The following is a 20,058-nucleotide window of genomic DNA, read 5'->3' as shown; positions in this document are numbered from 1 at the left end:
TGGGTGTTTGAATATTGATTCATGCTCCACTCGTCTCCAGAGGTATTTCTGCGTTGTTTGGAGAAAAGTCCATTTTTGGCCAAATTTGGTTAAAAATGTAAGGCTAACCCCTTGTATTTTTTTCAATTTTGGCCAAAAAATGAAATTCCTTGAAACTTGCAGGAAAGATGCTTAAAGTAACCCTGAACACATTCCAATTCGATTAGGGAACAGATGTGCCTTGGAAAAGAAAATTTGGCCGAAATTTGGGGTAAAAACAGTCAAAATTTGGCTTTTTATTTACATGTATTTCCTACCCCAAAATGGATGATTTTTGCCTAAATCTGCCAAAATTTGGGTGTTTGAATATTGATTCATGCTCCACTCGTCTCCAGAGGTATTTCTGCGTTGTTTGGAGAAAAGTCCATTTTTGGCCAAATTTGGTTAAAAATGTAAGGCTAACCCCTTGTATTTTTTTCAATTTTGGCCAAAAAATGAAATTCCTTGAAACTTGCAGGAAAGATGCTTAAGGTAACCCTGAACACATTCCAATTCGATTTGGGAACAGATGTGCCTTTGAAAAGAAAATTGGACCGAAATTTGGGGTAAAAACAGTCAAAATTTGCCTTTTTATTTACATGTATTTCCTACCCAAAAATGGATGATTTTTGCCTAAATCTGCCAAAATTTGGGTGTTTGAATATTGATTCATGCTCCACTCGTCTCCAGAGGTATTTCTGCGTTGTTTGGAGAAAAGTCCATTTTTGGCCAAATTTGGTTAAAAATGTAAGGCTAACCCCTTGTATTTTTTTCAATTTTGGCCAAAAAATGAAATTCCTTGAAACTTGCAGGAAAGATGCTTAAGGTAACCCTGAACACATTCCAATTCGATTTGGGAACAGATGTGCCTTTGAAAAGAAAATTTGACCGAAATTTGGGGTAAAAACAGTCAAAATTTGGCTTTTTATTTACATGTATTTCCTACCCCAAAATGGATGATTTTTGCCTAAATCTGCCAAAATTTGGGTGTTTGAATATTGATTCATGCTCCACTCGTCTCCAGAGGTATTTCTGCGTTGTTTGGAGAAAAGTCAATTTTTGGCCAAATTTGGTTAAAAATGTAAGGCTAACCCCTTGTATTTTTTTCAATTTTGGCCAAAAAATGAAATTCCTTGAAACTTGCAGGAAAGATGCTTAAGGTAACCCTGAAAACATTCCAATTCGATTTGGGAACAGATGTGCCTTTGAAAAGAAAATTTGGCCGAAATTTGGGGTAAAAACAGTCAAAATTTGGCTTTTTATTTACATGTATTTCCTACCCCAAAATGGATGATTTTTGCCTAAATCTGCCAAAATTTGGGTGTTTGAATATTGATTCATGCTCCACTCGTCTCCAGAGGTATTTTTGCGTTGTTTGGAGAAAAGTCAATTTTTGGCCAAATTTGGTTAAAAATGTATTTTTTTCAATTTTGGCCAAAAAATGAAATTCCTTGAAACTTGCAGGAAAGATGCTTAAGGTAACCCTGAACACATTCCAATTCGATTTGGGAACAGATGTGCCTTGGAAAAGAAAATTTGGCCGAAATTTGGGGTAAAAACAGTCAAAATTTGCCTTTTTATTTACATGTATTTCCTACCACAAAAATGGATGATATTTGCCTAAATCTACCAAAGTTTGGGTGTTTGAATATTGGTTCATGCTCCACTCGTCTCCAGAGGTATTTCTGCGTTGTTTGGAGAAAAGTCCATTTTTGGCCAAATTTGGTTAAAAATGTAAGGCTAACCCCTTGTATTTTTTTCAATTTTGGCCAAAAAATGAAATTCCTTGAAACTTGCAGGAAAGATGCTTAAAGTAACCCTGAACACATTCCAATTCGATTTGGGAACAGATGTGCCTTTGAAAAGAAAATTTGGCCGAAATTTGGGGTAAAAACAGTCAAAATTTGCCTTTTTATTTACATGTATTTCCTACCACAAAATGGATGATATTTGCCTAAATCTACCAAAGTTTGGGTGTTTGAATATTGATTCATGCTCCACTCGTCTCCAGAGGTATTTCTGCGTTGTTTGGAGAAAAGTCCATTTTTGGCCAAATTTGGTTAAAAATGTAAGGCTAACCCCTTGTATTTTTTTCAATTTTGGCCAAAAAATGAAATTCCTTGAAACTTGCAGGAAAGATGCTTAAGGTAACCCTGAACACATTCCAATTCGATTTGGGAACAGATGTGCCTTTGAAAAGAAAATTTGGCCGAAATTTGGGGTAAAAACAGTCAAAATTTGGCTTTTTATTTACATGTATTTCCTACCCCAAAATGGATGATTTTTGCCTAAATCTGCCAAAATTTGGGTGTTTGAATATTGATTCATGCTCCACTCGTCTCCAGAGGTATTTCTGCGTTGTTTGGAGAAAAGTCCATTTTTGGCCAAATTTGGTTAAAAATGTAAGGCTAACCCCTTGTATTTTTTTCAATTTTGGCCAAAAAATGAAATTCCTTGAAACTTGCAGGAAAGATGCTTAAGGTAACCCTGAACACATTCCAATTCGATTTGGGAACAGATGTGCCTTGGAAAAGAAAATTTGGCCGAAATTTGGGGTAAAAACAGTCAAAATTTGCCTTTTTATTTACATGTATTTCCTACCACAAAAATGGATGATATTTGCCTAAATCTACCAAAGTTTGGGTGTTTGAATATTGATTCATGCTCCACTCGTCTCCAGAGGTATTTCTGCGTTGTTTGGAGAAAAGTCCATTTTTGGCCAAATTTGGTTAAAAATGTAAGGCTAACCCCTTGTATTTTTTTCAATTTTGGCCAAAAAATGAAATTCCTTGAAACTTGCAGGAAAGATGCTTAAAGTAACCCTGAACACATTCCAATTCGATTTGGGAACAGATGTGCCTTGGAAAAGAAAATTTGGCCGAAATTTGGGGTAAAAACAGTCAAAATTTGCCTTTTTATTTACATGTATTTCCTACCACAAAATGGATGATATTTGCCTAAATCTACCAAAGTTTGGGTGTTTGAATATTGATTCATGCTCCACTCGTCTCCAGAGGTATTTCTGCGTTGTTTGGAGAAAAGTCCATTTTTGGCCAAATTTGGTTAAAAATGTAAGGCTAACCCCTTGTATTTTTTTCAATTTTGGCCAAAAAATGAAATTCCTTGAAACTTGCAGGAAAGATGCTTAAGGTAACCCTGAACACATTCCAATTCGATTTGGGAACAGATGTGCCTTTGAAAAGAAAATTTGGCCGAAATTTGGGGTAAAAACAGTCAAAATTTGGCTTTTTATTTACATGTATTTCCTACCCCAAAATGGATGATTTTTGCCTAAATCTGCCAAAATTTGGGTGTTTGAATATTGATTCATGCTCCACTCGTCTCCAGAGGTATTTCTGCGTTGTTTGGAGAAAAGTCAATTTTTGGCCAAATTTGGTTAAAAATGTAAGGCTAACCCCTTGTATTTTTTTCAATTTTGGCCAAAAAATGAAATTCCTTGAAACTTGCAGGAAAGATGCTTAAGGTAACCCTGAACACATTCCAATTCGATTTGGGAACAGATGTGCCTTTGAAAAGAAAATTTGGCCGAAATTTGGGGTAAAAACAGTCAAAATTTGCCTTTTTATTTACATGTATTTCCTACCACAAAAATGGATGATATTTGCCTAAATCTACCAAAGTTTGGGTGTTTGAATATTGATTCATGCTCCACTCGTCTCCAGAGGTATTTCTGCGTTGTTTGGAGAAAAGTCCATTTTTGGCCAAATTTGGTTAAAAATGTAAGGCTAACCCCTTGTATTTTTTTCAATTTTGGCCAAAAAATGAAATTCCTTGAAACTTGCAGGAAAGATGCTTAAAGTAACCCTGAACACATTCCAATTCGATTTGGGAACAGATGTGCCTTGGAAAAGAAAATTTGGCCGAAATTTTGGGTAAAAACAGTCAAAATTTGGCTTTTTATTTACATGTATTTCCTACCACGAAAATGGATGATATTTGCCTAAATCTACCAAAGTTTGGGTGTTTGAATATTGATTCATGCTCCACTCGTCTCCAGAGGTATTTCTGCGTTGTTTGGAGAAAAGTCCATTTTTGGCCAAATTTGGTTAAAAATGTAAGGCTAACCCCTTGTATTTTTTTCAATTTTGGCAAAAAAATGAAATTCCTTGAAACTTGCAGGAAAGATGCTTAAAGTAACCCTGAACACATTCCAATTCGATTTGGGAACAGATGTGCCTTGGAAAAGAAAATTTGGCCGAAATTTGGGGTAAAAACAGTCAAAATTTGGCTTTTTATTTACATGTATTTCCTACCCCAAAATGGATGATTTTTGCCTAAATCTGCCAAAATTTGGGTGTTTGAATATTGATTCATGCTCCACTCGTCTCCAGAGGTATTTCTGCGTTGTTTGGAGAAAAGTCCATTTTTGGCCAAATTTGGTTAAAAATGTAAGGCTAACCCCTTGTATTTTTTTCAATTTTGGCCAAAAAATGAAATTCCTTGAAACTTGCAGGAAAGATGCTTAAGGTAACCCTGAACACATTCCAATTCGATTTGGGAACAGATGTGCCTTTGAAAAGAAAATTGGCCGAAATTTGGGGTAAAAACAGTCAAAATTTGCCTTTTTATTTACATGTATTTCCTACCCAAAATGGATGATTTTTGCCTAAATCTGCCAAAATTTGGGTGTTTGAATATTGATTCATGCTCCACTCGTCTCCAGAGGTATTTTTGCGTTGTTTGGAGAAAAGTCCATTTTTGGCCAAATTTGGTTAAAAATGTAAGGCTAACCCCTTGTATTTTTTTCAATTTTGGCCAAAAAATGAAATTCCTTGAAACTTGCAGGAAAGATGCTTAAGGTAACCCTGAACACATTCCAATTCGATTTGGGAACAGATGTGCCTTTGAAAAGAAAATTTGGCCGAAATTTGGGGTAAAAACAGTCAAAATTTGGCTTTTTATTTACATGTATTTCCTACCCCAAAATGGATGATTTTTGCCTAAATCTGCCAAAATTTGGGTGTTTGAATATTGATTCATGCTCCACTCGTCTCCAGAGGTATTTCTGCGTTGTTTGGAGAAAAGTCCATTTTTGGCCAAATTTGGTTAAAAATGTAAGGCTAACCCCTTGTATTTTTTTCAATTTTGGCCAAAAAATGAAATTCCTTGAAACTTGCAGGAAAGATGCTTAAGGTAACCCTGAACACATTCCAATTCGATTTGGGAACAGATGTGCCTTTGAAAAGAAAATTTGGCCGAAATTTGGGGTAAAAACAGTCAAAATTTGGCTTTTTATTTACATGTATTTCCTACCCCAAAATGGATGATTTTTGCCTAAATCTGCCAAAATTTGGGTGTTTGAATATTGATTCATGCTCCACTCGTCTCCAGAGGTATTTTTGCGTTGTTTGGAGAAAAGTCCATTTTTGGCCAAATTTGGTTAAAAATGTATTTTTTTTCAATTTTGGCCAAAAAATGAAATTCCTTGAAACTTGCAGGAAAGATGCTTAAGGTAACCCTGAACACATTCCAATTCGATTTGGGAACAGATGTGCCTTGGAAAAGAAAATTTGGCCGAAATTTGGGGTAAAAACAGTCAAAATTTGGCTTTTTATTTACATGTATTTCCTACCACAAAAATGGATGATATTTGCCTAAATCTACCAAAGTTTGGGTGTTTGAATATTGATTCATGCTCCACTCGTCTCCAGAGGTATTTCTGCGTTGTTTGGAGAAAAGTCCATTTTTGGCCAAATTTGGTTAAAAATGTAAGGCTAACCCCTTGTATTTTTTTCAATTTTGGCAAAAAAATGAAATTCCTTGAAACTTGCAGGAAAGATGCTTAAAGTAACCCTGAACACATTCCAATTCGATTTGGGAACAGATGTGCCTTGGAAAAGAAAATTTGGCCGAAATTTGGGGTAAAAACAGTCAAAATTTGCCTTTTTATTTACATGTATTTCCTACCACGAAAATGGATGATATTTGCCTAAATCTACCAAAGTTTGGGTGTTTGAATATTGATTCATGCTCCACTCGTCTCCAGAGGTATTTCTGCGTTGTTTGGAGAAAAGTCCATTTTTGGCCAAATTTGGTTAAAAATGTAAGGCTAACCCCTTGTATTTTTTTCAATTTTGGCCAAAAAATGAAATTCCTTGAAACTTGCAGGAAAGATGCTTAAGGTAACCCTGAAACATTCCAATTCGATTTGGGAACAGATGTGCCTTTGAAAAGAAAATTTGACCGAAATTTGGGGTAAAAACAGTCAAAATTTGGCTTTTTATTTACATGTATTTCCTACCCCAAAATGGATGATTTTTGCCTAAATCTGCCAAAATTGGGTGTTTGAATATTGATTCATGCTCCACTCGTCTCCAGAGGTATTTTTGCGTTGTTTGGAGAAAAGTCAATTTTTGGCCAAATTTGGTTAAAAATGTAAGGCTAACCCCTTGTATTTTTTTCAATTTTGGCCAAAAAATGAAATTCCTTGAAACTTGCAGGAAAGATGCTTAAGGTAACCCTGAACACATTCCAATTCGATTTGGGAACAGATGTGCCTTGGAAAAGAAAATTTGGCCGAAATTTGGGGTAAAAACAGTCAAAATTTGCCTTTTTATTTACATGTATTTCCTACCACAAAAATGGATGATATTTGCCTAAATCTACCAAAGTTTGGGTGTTTGAATATTGATTCATGCTCCACTCGTCTCCAGAGGTATTTCTGCGTTGTTTGGAGAAAAGTCCATTTTTGGCCAAATTTGGTTAAAAATGTAAGGCTAACCCCTTGTATTTTTTTCAATTTTGGCCAAAAAATGAAATTCCTTGAAACTTGCAGGAAAGATGCTTAAAGTAACCCTGAACACATTCCAATTCGATTTGGGAACAGATGTGCCTTGGAAAAGAAAATTTGGCCGAAATTTTGGGTAAAAACAGTCAAAATTTGCCTTTTTATTTACATGTATTTCCTACCACAAAATGGATGATATTTGCCTAAATCTACCAAAGTTTGGGTGTTTGAATATTGATTCATGCTCCACTCGTCTCCAGAGGTATTTCTGCGTTGTTTGGAGAAAAGTCCATTTTTGGCCAAATTTGGTTAAAAATGTAAGGCTAACCCCTTGTATTTTTTTCAATTTTGGCCAAAAAATGAAATTCCTTGAAACTTGCAGGAAAGATGCTTAAGGTAACCCTGAAAACATTCCAATTCGATTTGGGAACAGATGTGCCTTTGAAAAGAAAATTTGACCGAAATTTGGGGTAAAAACAGTCAAAATTTGGCTTTTTATTTACATGTATTTCCTACCCCAAAATGGATGATTTTTGCCTAAATCTGCCAAAATTTGGGTGTTTGAATATTGATTCATGCTCCACTCGTCTCCAGAGGTATTTTTGCGTTGTTTGGAGAAAAGTCCATTTTTGGCCAAATTTGGTTAAAAATGTAAGGCTAACCCCTTGTATTTTTTTCAATTTTGGCCAAAAAATGAAATTCCTTGAAACTTGCAGGAAAGATGCTTAAGGTAACCCTGAACACATTCCAATTCGATTTGGGAACAGATGTGCCTTTGAAAAGAAAATTTGGCCGAAATTTGGGGTAAAAACAGTCAAAATTTGCCTTTTTATTTACATGTATTTCCTACCACAAAAATGGATGATATTTGCCTAAATCTACCAAAGTTTGGGTGTTTGAATATTGATTCATGCTCCACTCGTCTCCAGAGGTATTTCTGCGTTGTTTGGAGAAAAGTCCATTTTTGGCCAAATTTGGTTAAAAATGTAAGGCTAACCCCTTGTATTTTTTTCAATTTTGGCCAAAAAATGAAATTCCTTGAAACTTGCAGGAAAGATGCTTAAGGTAACCCTGAACACATTCCAATTCGATTTGGGAACAGATGTGCCTTGGAAAAGAAAATTTGGCCGAAATTTGGGTAAAAACAGTCAAAATTTGCCTTTTTATTTACATGTATTTCCTACCACGAAAATGGATGATATTTGCCTAAATCTACCAAAGTTTGGGTGTTTGAATATTGATTCATGCTCCACTCGTCTCCAGAGGTATTTCTGCGTTGTTTGGAGAAAAGTCCATTTTTGGCCAAATTTGGTTAAAAATGTAAGGCTAACCCCTTGTATTTTTTTCAATTTTGGCCAAAAAATGAAATTCCTTGAAACTTGCAGGAAAGATGCTTAAGGTAACCCTGAACACATTCCAATTCGATTTGGGAACAGATGTGCCTTTGAAAAGAAAATTTGGCCGAAATTTGGGGTAAAAACAGTCAAAATTTGCCTTTTTATTTACATGTATTTCCTACCACGAAAATGGATGATATTTGCCTAAATCTACCAAAGTTTGGGTGTTTGAATATTGATTCATGCTCCACTCGTCTCCAGAGGTATTTCTGCGTTGTTTGGAGAAAAGTCCATTTTTGGCCAAATTTGGTTAAAAATGTAAGGCTAACCCCTTGTATTTTTTTCAATTTTGGCCAAAAAATGAAATTCCTTGAAACTTGCAGGAAAGATGCTTAAGGTAACCCTGAACACATTCCAATTCGATTTGGGAACAGATGTGCCTTTGAAAAGAAAATTTGACCGAAATTTGGGGTAAAAACAGTCAAAATTTGGCTTTTTATTTACATGTATTTCCTACCCAAAATGGATGATTTTTGCCTAAATCTGCCAAAATTTGGGTGTTTGAATATTGATTCATGCTCCACTCGTCTCCAGAGGTATTTTTGCGTTGTTTGGAGAAAAGTCCATTTTTGGCCAAATTTGGTTAAAAATGTAAGGCTAACCCCTTGTATTTTTTTCAATTTTGGCCAAAAAATGAAATTCCTTGAAACTTGCAGGAAAGATGCTTAAGGTAACCCTGAACACATTCCAATTCGATTTGGGAACAGATGTGCCTTTGAAAAGAAAATTTGGCCGAAATTTGGGGTAAAAACAGTCAAAATTTGGCTTTTTATTTACATGTATTTCCTACCCCAAAATGGATGATTTTTGCCTAAATCTGCCAAAATTTGGGTGTTTGAATATTGATTCATGCTCCACTCGTCTCCAGAGGTATTTTTGCGTTGTTTGGAGAAAAGTCCATTTTTGGCCAAATTTGGTTAAAAATGTAAGGCTAACCCCTTGTATTTTTTTCAATTTTGGCCAAAAAATGAAATTCCTTGAAACTTGCAGGAAAGATGCTTAAGGTAACCCTGAACACATTCCAATTCGATTTGGGAACAGATGTGCCTTGGAAAAGAAAATTTGGCCGAAATTTGGGGTAAAAACAGTCAAAATTTGCCTTTTATTTACATGTATTTCCTACCACAAAAATGGATGATATTTGCCTAAATCTACCAAAGTTTGGGTGTTTGAATATTGGTTCATGCTCCACTCGTCTCCAGAGGTATTTCTGCGTTGTTTGGAGAAAAGTCCATTTTTGGCCAAATTTGGTTAAAAATGTAAGGCTAACCCCTTGTATTTTTTTCAATTTTGGCCAAAAAATGAAATTCCTTGAAACTTGCAGGAAAGATGCTTAAAGTAACCCTGAACACATTCCAATTCGATTTGGGAACAGATGTGCCTTGGAAAAGAAAATTTGGCCGAAATTTGGGGTAAAAACAGTCAAAATTTGCCTTTTTATTTACATGTATTTCCTACCACGAAAATGGATGATATTTGCCTAAATCTACCAAAGTTTGGGTGTTTGAATATTGATTCATGCTCCACTCGTCTCCAGAGGTATTTCTGCGTTGTTTGGAGAAAAGTCCATTTTTGGCCAAATTTGGTTAAAAATGTAAGGCTAACCCCTTGTATTTTTTTCAATTTTGGCCAAAAAATGAAATTCCTTGAAACTTGCAGGAAAGATGCTTAAGGTAACCCTGAACACATTCCAATTCGATTTGGGAACAGATGTGCCTTTGAAAAGAAAATTTGGCCGAAATTTGGGGTAAAAACAGTCAAAATTTGCCTTTTTATTTACATGTATTTCCTACCACGAAAATGGATGATATTTGCCTAAATCTACCAAAGTTTGGGTGTTTGAATATTGATTCATGCTCCACTCGTCTCCAGAGGTATTTCTGCGTTGTTTGGAGAAAAGTCCATTTTTGGCCAAATTTGGTTAAAAATGTAAGGCTAACCCCTTGTATTTTTTTCAATTTTGGCCAAAAAATGAAATTCCTTGAAACTTGCAGGAAAGATGCTTAAGGTAACCCTGAAAACATTCCAATTCGATTTGGGAACAGATGTGCCTTTGAAAAGAAAATTTGGACGAAATTTGGGGTAAAAACAGTCAAAATTTGGCTTTTTATTTACATGTATTTCCTACCCAAAATGGATGATTTTTGCCTAAATCTGCCAAAATTTGGGTGTTTGAATATTGATTCATGCTCCACTCGTCTCCAGAGGTATTTTTGCGTTGTTTGGAGAAAAGTCCATTTTTGGCCAAATTTGGTTAAAAATGTAAGGCTAACCCCTTGTATTTTTTTCAATTTTGGCAAAAAATGAAATTCCTTGAAACTTGCAGGAAAGATGCTTAAGGTAACCCTGAACACATTCCAATTCGATTTGGGAACAGATGTGCCTTTGAAAAGAAAATTTGGCCGAAATTTGGGGTAAAAACAGTCAAAATTTGGCTTTTTATTTACATGTATTTCCTACCCCAAAATGGATGATTTTTGCCTAAATCTGCCAAAATTTGGGTGTTTGAATATTGATTCATGCTCCACTCGTCTCCAGAGGTATTTCTGCGTTGTTTGGAGAAAAGTCCATTTTTGGCCAAATTTGGTTAAAAATGTAAGGCTAACCCCTTGTATTTTTTTCAATTTTGGCCAAAAAATGAAATTCCTTGAAACTTGCAGGAAAGATGCTTAAGGTAACCCTGAACACATTCCAATTCGATTTGGGAACAGATGTGCCTTGGAAAAGAAAATTTGGCCGAAATTTGGGTAAAAACAGTCAAAATTTGCCTTTTTATTTACATGTATTTCCTACCCCAAAATGGATGATATTTGCCTAAATCTACCAAAGTTTGGGTGTTTGAATATTGATTCATGCTCCACTCGTCTCCAGAGGTATTTCTGCGTTGTTTGGAGAAAAGTCCATTTTTGGCCAAATTTGGTTAAAAATGTAAGGCTAACCCCTTGTATTTTTTTCAATTTTGGCCAAAAAATGAAATTCCTTGAAACTTGCAGGAAAGATGCTTAAGGTAACCCTGAACACATTCCAATTCGATTTGGGAACAGATGTGCCTTGGAAAAGAAAATTTGGCCGAAATTTGGGGTAAAAACAGTCAAAATTTGCCTTTTTATTTACATGTATTTCCTACCACAAAAATGGATGATATTTGCCTAAATCTACCAAAGTTTGGGTGTTTGAATATTGGTTCATGCTCCACTCGTCTCCAGAGGTATTTCTGCGTTGTTTGGAGAAAAGTCCATTTTTGGCCAAATTTGGTTAAAAATGTAAGGCTAACCCCTTGTATTTTTTTCAATTTTGGCCAAAAAATGAAATTCCTTGAAACTTGCAGGAAAGATGCTTAAAGTAACCCTGAACACATTCCAATTCGATTAGGGAACAGATGTGCCTTGGAAAAGAAAATTTGGCCGAAATTTTGGGTAAAAACAGTCAAAATTTGCCTTTTTATTTACATGTATTTCCTACCACGAAAATGGATGATATTTGCCTAAATCTACCAAAGTTTGGGTGTTTGAATATTGATTCATGCTCCACTCGTCTCCAGAGGTATTTCTGCGTTGTTTGGAGAAAAGTCCATTTTTGGCCAAATTTGGTTAAAAATGTAAGGCTAACCCCTTGTATTTTTTTCAATTTTGGCAAAAAAATGAAATTCCTTGAAACTTGCAGGAAAGATGCTTAAGGTAACCCTGAACACATTCCAATTCGATTTGGGAACAGATGTGCCTTTGAAAAGAAAATTTGGCCGAAATTTGGGGTAAAAACAGTCAAAATTTGCCTTTTTATTTACATGTATTTCCTACCACGAAAATGGATGATATTTGCCTAAATCTGCCAAAGTTTGGGTGTTTGAATATTGATTCATGCTCCACTCGTCTCCAGAGGTATTTCTGCGTTGTTTGGAGAAAAGTCCATTTTTGGCCAAATTTGGTTAAAAATGTAAGGCTAACCCCTTGTATTTTTTTCAATTTTGGCCAAAAAATGAAATTCCTTGAAACTTGCAGGAAAGATGCTTAAGGTAACCCTGAAAACATTCCAATTCGATTTGGGAACAGATGTGCCTTTGAAAAGAAAATTTGACCGAAATTTGGGGTAAAAACAGTCAAAATTTGGCTTTTTATTTACATGTATTTCCTACCCAAAATGGATGATTTTTGCCTAAATCTGCCAAAATTTGGGTGTTTGAATATTGATTCATGCTCCACTCGTCTCCAGAGGTATTTCTGCGTTGTTTGGAGAAAAGTCCATTTTTGGCCAAATTTGGTTAAAAATGTAAGGCTAACCCCTTGTATTTTTTTCAATTTTGGCAAAAAAATGAAATTCCTTGAAACTTGCAGGAAAGATGCTTAAGGTAACCCTGAACACATTCCAATTCGATTTGGGAACAGATGTGCCTTTGAAAAGAAAATTTGGCCGAAATTTGGGGTAAAAACAGTCAAAATTTGGCTTTTTATTTACATGTATTTCCTACCCCAAAATGGATGATTTTTGCCTAAATCTGCCAAAATTTGGGTGTTTGAATATTGATTCATGCTCCACTCGTCTCCAGAGGTATTTTTGCGTTGTTTGGAGAAAAGTCCATTTTTGGCCAAATTTGGTTAAAAATGTAAGGCTAACCCCTTGTATTTTTTTCAATTTTGGCCAAAAAATGAAATTCCTTGAAACTTGCAGGAAAGATGCTTAAGGTAACCCTGAACACATTCCAATTCGATTTGGGAACAGATGTGCCTTGGAAAAGAAAATTTGGCCGAAATTTGGGGTAAAAACAGTCAAAATTTGCCTTTTTATTTACATGTATTTCCTACCACAAAAATGGATGATTTTTGCCTAAATCTACCAAAGTTTGGGTGTTTGAATATTGATTCATGCTCCACTCGTCTCCAGAGGTATTTCTGCGTTGTTTGGAGAAAAGTCAATTTTTGGCCAAATTTGGTTAAAAATGTAAGGCTAACCCCTTGTATTTTTTTCAATTTTGGCCAAAAAATGAAATTCCTTGAAACTTGCAGGAAAGATGCTTAAAGTAACCCTGAACACATTCCAATTCGATTAGGGAACAGATGTGCCTTGGAAAAGAAAATTTGGCCGAAATTTGGGGTAAAAACAGTCAAAATTTGCCTTTTTATTTACATGTATTTCCTACCACGAAAATGGATGATATTTGCCTAAATCTACCAAAGTTTGGGTGTTTGAATATTGATTCATGCTCCACTCGTCTCCAGAGGTATTTCTGCGTTGTTTGGAGAAAAGTCCATTTTTGGCCAAATTTGGTTAAAAATGTAAGGCTAACCCCTTGTATTTTTTTCAATTTTGGCAAAAAAATGAAATTCCTTGAAACTTGCAGGAAAGATGCTTAAGGTAACCCTGAACACATTCCAATTCGATTTGGGAACAGATGTGCCTTTGAAAAGAAAATTTGGCCGAAATTTGGGGTAAAAACAGTCAAAATTTGCCTTTTTATTTACATGTATTTCCTACCACGAAAATGGATGATATTTGCCTAAATCTGCCAAAGTTTGGGTGTTTGAATATTGATTCATGCTCCACTCGTCTCCAGAGGTATTTCTGCGTTGTTTGGAGAAAAGTCCATTTTTGGCCAAATTTGGTTAAAAATGTAAGGCTAACCCCTTGTATTTTTTTCAATTTTGGCCAAAAAATGAAATTCCTTGAAACTTACAGGAAAGATGCTTAAGGTAACCCTGAACACATTCCAATTCGATTGGGAACAGATGTGCCTTTGAAAAGAAAATTTGACCGAAATTTGGGGTAAAAACAGTCAAAATTTGGCTTTTTATTTACATGTATTTCCTACCCAAAATGGATGATTTTTGCCTAAATCTGCCAAAATTTGGGTGTTTGAATATTGATTCATGCTCCACTCGTCTCCAGAGGTATTTTTGCGTTGTTTGGAGAAAAGTCCATTTTTGGCCAAATTTGGTTAAAAATGTAAGGCTAACCCCTTGTATTTTTTTCAATTTTGGCAAAAAAATGAAATTCCTTGAAACTTGCAGGAAAGATGCTTAAGGTAACCCTGAAAACATTCCAATTCGATTTGGGAACAGATGTGCCTTTGAAAAGAAAATTTGGCCGAAATTTGGGGTAAAAACAGTCAAAATTTGGCTTTTTATTTACATGTATTTCCTACCCCAAAATGGATGATTTTTGCCTAAATCTGCCAAAATTTGGGTGTTTGAATATTGATTCATGCTCCACTCGTCTCCAGAGGTATTTTTGCGTTGTTTGGAGAAAAGTCCATTTTTGGCCAAATTTGGTTAAAAATGTAAGGCTAACCCCTTGTATTTTTTTCAATTTTGGCCAAAAAATGAAATTCCTTGAAACTTGCAGGAAAGATGCTTAAGGTAACCCTGAACACATTCCAATTCGATTTGGGAACAGATGTGCCTTGGAAAAGAAAATTTGGCCGAAATTTGGGGTAAAAACAGTCAAAATTTGCCTTTTTATTTACATGTATTTCCTACCACAAAAATGGATGATTTTTGCCTAAATCTACCAAAGTTTGGGTGTTTGAATATTGGTTCATGCTCCACTCGTCTCCAGAGGTATTTCTGCGTTGTTTGGAGAAAAGTCCATTTTTGGCCAAATTTGGTTAAAAATGTAAGGCTAACCCCTTGTATTTTTTTCAATTTTGGCCAAAAAATGAAATTCCTTGAAACTTGCAGGAAAGATGCTTAAGGTAACCCTGAACACATTCCAATTCGATTAGGGAACAGATGTGCCTTGGAAAAGAAAATTTGGCCGAAATTTGGGTAAAAACAGTCAAAATTTGCCTTTTTATTTACATGTATTTCCTACCACGAAAATGGATGATATTTGCCTAAATCTACCAAAGTTTGGGTGTTTGAATATTGATTCATGCTCCACTCGTCTCCAGAGGTATTTCTGCGTTGTTTGGAGAAAAGTCCATTTTTGGCCAAATTTGGTTAAAAATGTAAGGCTAACCCCTTGTATTTTTTTCAATTTTGGCAAAAAAATGAAATTCCTTGAAACTTGCAGGAAAGATGCTTAAGGTAACCCTGAACACATTCCAATTCGATTTGGGAACAGATGTGCCTTTGAAAAGAAAATTTGGCCGAAATTTGGGGTAAAAACAGTCAAAATTTGCCTTTTTATTTACATGTATTTCCTACCACAAAAATGGATGATATTTGCCTAAATCTACCAAAGTTTGGGTGTTTGAATATTGATTCATGCTCCACTCGTCTCCAGAGGTATTTCTGCGTTGTTTGGAGAAAAGTCCATTTTTGGCCAAATTTGGTTAAAAATGTAAGGCTAACCCCTTGTATTTTTTTCAATTTTGGCAAAAAAATGAAATTCCTTGAAACTTGCAGGAAAGATGCTTAAGGTAACCCTGAACACATTCCAATTCGATTTGGGAACAGATGTGCCTTTGAAAAGAAAATTTGGCCGAAATTTGGGGTAAAAACAGTCAAAATTTGCCTTTTTATTTACATGTATTTCCTACCACGAAAATGGATGATATTTGCCTAAATCTACCAAAGTTTGGGTGTTTGAATATTGATTCATGCTCCACTCGTCTCCAGAGGTATTTCTGCGTTGTTTGGAGAAAAGTCCATTTTTGGCCAAATTTGGTTAAAAATGTAAGGCTAACCCCTTGTATTTTTTTCAATTTTGGCCAAAAAATGAAATTCCTTGAAACTTGCAGGAAAGATGCTTAAGGTAACCCTGAACACATTCCAATTCGATTTGGGAACAGATGTGCCTTGGAAAAGAAAATTTGGCCGAAATTTGGGGTAAAAACAGTCAAAATTTGCCTTTTTATTTACATGTATTTCCTACCACAAAAATGGATGATATTTGCCTAAATCTACCAAAGTTTGGGTGTTTGAATATTGGTTCATGCTCCACTCGTCTCCAGAGGTATTTCTGCGTTGTTTGGAGAAAAGTCCATTTTTGGCCAAATTTGGTTAAAAATGTAAGGCTAACCCCTTGTATTTTTTTCAATTTTGGCCAAAAAATGAAATTCCTTGAAACTTGCAGGAAAGATGCTTAAAGTAACCCTGAACACATTCCAATTCGATTTGGGAACAGATGTGCCTTGGAAAAGAAAATTTGGCCGAAATTTGGGGTAAAAACAGTCAAAATTTGCCTTTTTATTTACATGTATTTCCTACCACGAAAATGGATGATATTTGCCTAAATCTACCAAAGTTTGGGTGTTTGAATATTGATTCATGCTCCACTCGTCTCCAGAGGTATTTCTGCGTTGTTTGGAGAAAAGTCCATTTTTGGCCAAATTTGGTTAAAAATGTAAGGCTAACCCCTTGTATTTTTTTCAATTTTGGCAAAAAAATGAAATTCCTTGAAACTTGCAGGAAAGATGCTAAGGTAACCCTGAACAAATTCCAATTCGATTTGGGAACAGATGTGCCTTTGAAAAGAAAATTTGGCCGAAATTTGGGGTAAAAACAGTCAAAATTTGCCTTTTTATTTACATGTATTTCCTACCACGAAAATGGATGATATTTGCCTAAATCTACCAAAGTTTGGGTGTTTGAATATTGATTCATGCTCAACTCGTCTCCAGAGGTATTTCTGCGTTGTTTGGAGAAAAGTCCATTTTTGGCCAAATTTGGTTAAAAATGTAAGGCTAACCCCTTGTATTTTTTTCAATTTTGGACAAAAAATGAAATTCCTTGAAACTTGCAGGAAAGATGCTTAAGGTAACCCTGAACACATTCCAATTCGATTTGGGAACAGATGTGCCTTGGAAAAGAAAATTTGGCCGAAATTTGGGTAAAAACAGTCAAAATTTGCCTGTTTATTTACATGTATTTCCTACCCCAAAAATGGATGATATTTGCCTAATCTACCAAAGTTTGGGTGTTTGAATATTGATTCATGCTCCACTCGTCTCCAGAGGTATTTCTGCGTTGTTTGGAGAAAAGTCCATTTTTGGCCAAATTTGGTTAAAAATGTAAGGCTAACCCCTTGTATTTTTTTCAATTTTGGCCAAAAAATGAAATTCCTTGAAACTTGCAGGAAAGATGCTTAAGGTAACCCTGAACACATTCCAATTCGATTTGGGAACAGATGTGCCTTGGAAAAGAAAATTTGGCCGAAATTTGGGGTAAAAACAGTCAAAATTTGCCTTTTTATTTACATGTATTTCCTACCACAAAAATGGATGATATTTGCCTAAATCTACCAAAGTTTGGGTGTTTGAATATTGGTTCATGCTCCACTCGTCTCCAGAGGTATTTCTGCGTTGTTTGGAGAAAAGTCCATTTTTGGCCAAATTTGGTTAAAAATGTAAGGCTAACCCCTTGTATTTTTTTCAATTTTGGCCAAAAAATGAAATTCCTTGAACTTACAGGAAAGATGCTTCAGGTAACCCTGAACACATTCCAATTCGATTAGGGAACAGATGTGCCTTGGAAAAGAAAATTTGGCCGAAATTTGGGGTAAAAACAGTCAAAATTTGCCTTTTTATTTACATGTATTTCCTACCACGAAAATGGATGATATTTGCCTCAATCTACCAAAGTTTGGGTGTTTGAATATTGATTCATGCTCCACTCGTCTCCAGAGGTATTTCTGCGTTGTTTGGAGAAAAGTCCATTTTTGGCCAAATTTGGTTAAAAATGTAAGGCTAACCCCTTGTATTTTTTTCAATTTTGGCCAAAAAATGAAATTCCTTGAAACTTGCAGGAAAGATGCTTAAGGTAACCCTGAAAACATTCCAATTCGATTTGGGAACAGATGTGCCTTTGAAAAGAAAATTTGGCCGAAATTTGGGGTAAAAACAGTCAAAATTTGGCTTTTTATTTACATGTATTTCCTACCCCAAAATGGATGATTTTTGCCTAAATCTGCCAAAATTTGGGTGTTTGAATATTGATTCATGCTCTACTCGTCTCCAGAGGTATTTTTGCGTTGTTTGGAGAAAAGTCCATTTTTGGCCAAATTTGGTTAAAAATGTAAGGCTAACCCCTTGTATTTTTTTCAATTTTGGCCAAAAAATGAAATTCCTTGAAACTTGCAGGAAAGATGCTTCAGGTAACCCTGAACACATTCCAATTCGATTGGGGAACAGATGTGCCTTTGAAAAGAAAATTTGGCCGAAATTTGGGGTAAAAACAGTCAAAATTTGGCTTTTTATTTACATGTATTTCCTACCACAAAAATGGATGATATTTGCCTAAATCTACTAAAGTTTGGGTGTTTGAATATTGGTTCATGCTCCACTCGTCTCCAGAGGTATTTCTGCGTTGTTTGGAGAAAAGTCCATTTTTGGCCAAATTTGGTTAAAAATGTAAGGCTAACCCCTTGTATTTTTTTCAATTTTGGCCAAAAAATGAAATTCCTTGAAACTTACAGGAAAGATGCTTAAGGTAACCCTGAACACATTCCAATTCGATTGGGGAACAGATGTGCCTTGGAAAAGAAAATTTGGCCGAAATTTGGGGTAAAAACAGTCAAAATTTGGCTTTTTATTTACATGTATTTCCTACCACAAAAATGGATGATATTTGCCTAAATCTACCAAAGTTTGGGTGTTTGAATATTGGTTCATGCTCCACTCGTCTCCAGAGGTATTTCTGCGTTGTTTGGAGAAAAGTCCATTTTTGGCCAAATTTGGTTAAAAATGTAAGGCTAACCCCTTGTATTTTTTTCAATTTTGGCCAAAAAATGAAATTCCTTGAAACTTGCAGGAAAGATGCTTAAAGTAACCCTGAACACATTCCAATTCGATTTGGGAACAGATGTGCCTTGGAAAAGAAAATTTGGCCGAAATTTGGGGTAAAAACAGTCAAAATTTGCCTTTTTATTTACATGTATTTCCTACCACGAAAATGGATGATATTTGCCTAAATCTACCAAAGTTTGGGTGTTTGAATATTGATTCATGCTCCACTCGTCTCCAGAGGTATTTCTGCGTTGTTTGGAGAAAAGTCCATTTTTGGCCAAATTTGGTTAAAAATGTAAGGCTAACCCCCTTGCATTTTTTTCAATTTTGGCCAAAAAATGAAATTCCTTGAAACTTGCAGGAAAGATGCTTAAGGTAACCCTGAACACATTCCAATTCGATTTGGGAACAGATGTGCCTTGGAAAAGAAAATTTGGCCGAAATTTGGGGTAAAAACAGTCAAAATTTGCCTTTTTATTTACATGTATTTCCTACCACAAAAATGGATGATATTTGCCTAAATCTACCAAAGTTTGGGTGTTTGAATATTGGTTCATGCTCCACTCGTCTCCAGAGGTATTTCTGCGTTGTTTGGAGAAAAGTCCATTTTTGGCCAAATTTGGTTAAAAATGTAAGGCTAACCCCTTGTATTTTTTTCAATTTTGGCCAAAAAATGAAATTCCTTGGAACTTACAGGAAAGATGCTTAAGGTAACCCTGAACACATTCCAATTCGATTAGGGAACAGATGTGCCTTGGAAAAGAAAATTTGGCCGAAATTTGGGGTAAAAACAGTCAAAATTTGCCTTTTTATTTACATGTATTTCCTACCACGAAAATGGATGATATTTGCCTCAATCTACCAAAGTTTGGGTGTTTGAATATTGATTCATGCTCCACTCGTCTCCAGAGGTATTTCTGCGTTGTTTGGAGAAAAGTCCATTTTTGGCCAAATTTGGTTAAAAATGTAAGGCTAACCCCTTGTATTTTTTTCAATTTTGGCCAAAAAATGAAATTCCTTGAAACTTGCAGGAAAGATGATTAAGGTAACCCTGAAAACATTCCAATTCGATTTGGGAACAGATGTGCCTTTGAAAAGAAAATTTGGCCGAAATTTGGGGTAAAAACAGTCAAAATTTGGCTTTTTATTTACATGTATTTCCTACCCCAAAATGGATGATTTTTGCCTAAATCTGCCAAAATTTGGGTGTTTGAATATTGATTCATGCTCTACTC

The sequence above is a fragment of the Patiria miniata genome, unplaced genomic scaffold (genome assembly GCF_015706575.1).
Source record: "Patiria miniata isolate m_02_andy unplaced genomic scaffold, ASM1570657v1 HiC_scaffold_20, whole genome shotgun sequence".
In the NCBI taxonomy this organism is placed as follows: Eukaryota; Metazoa; Echinodermata; class Asteroidea; order Valvatida; family Asterinidae; genus Patiria; species Patiria miniata.
The sequence above is the reverse complement of the archived record's forward strand: the minus strand, read 5'-3'. Positions refer to the sequence as shown.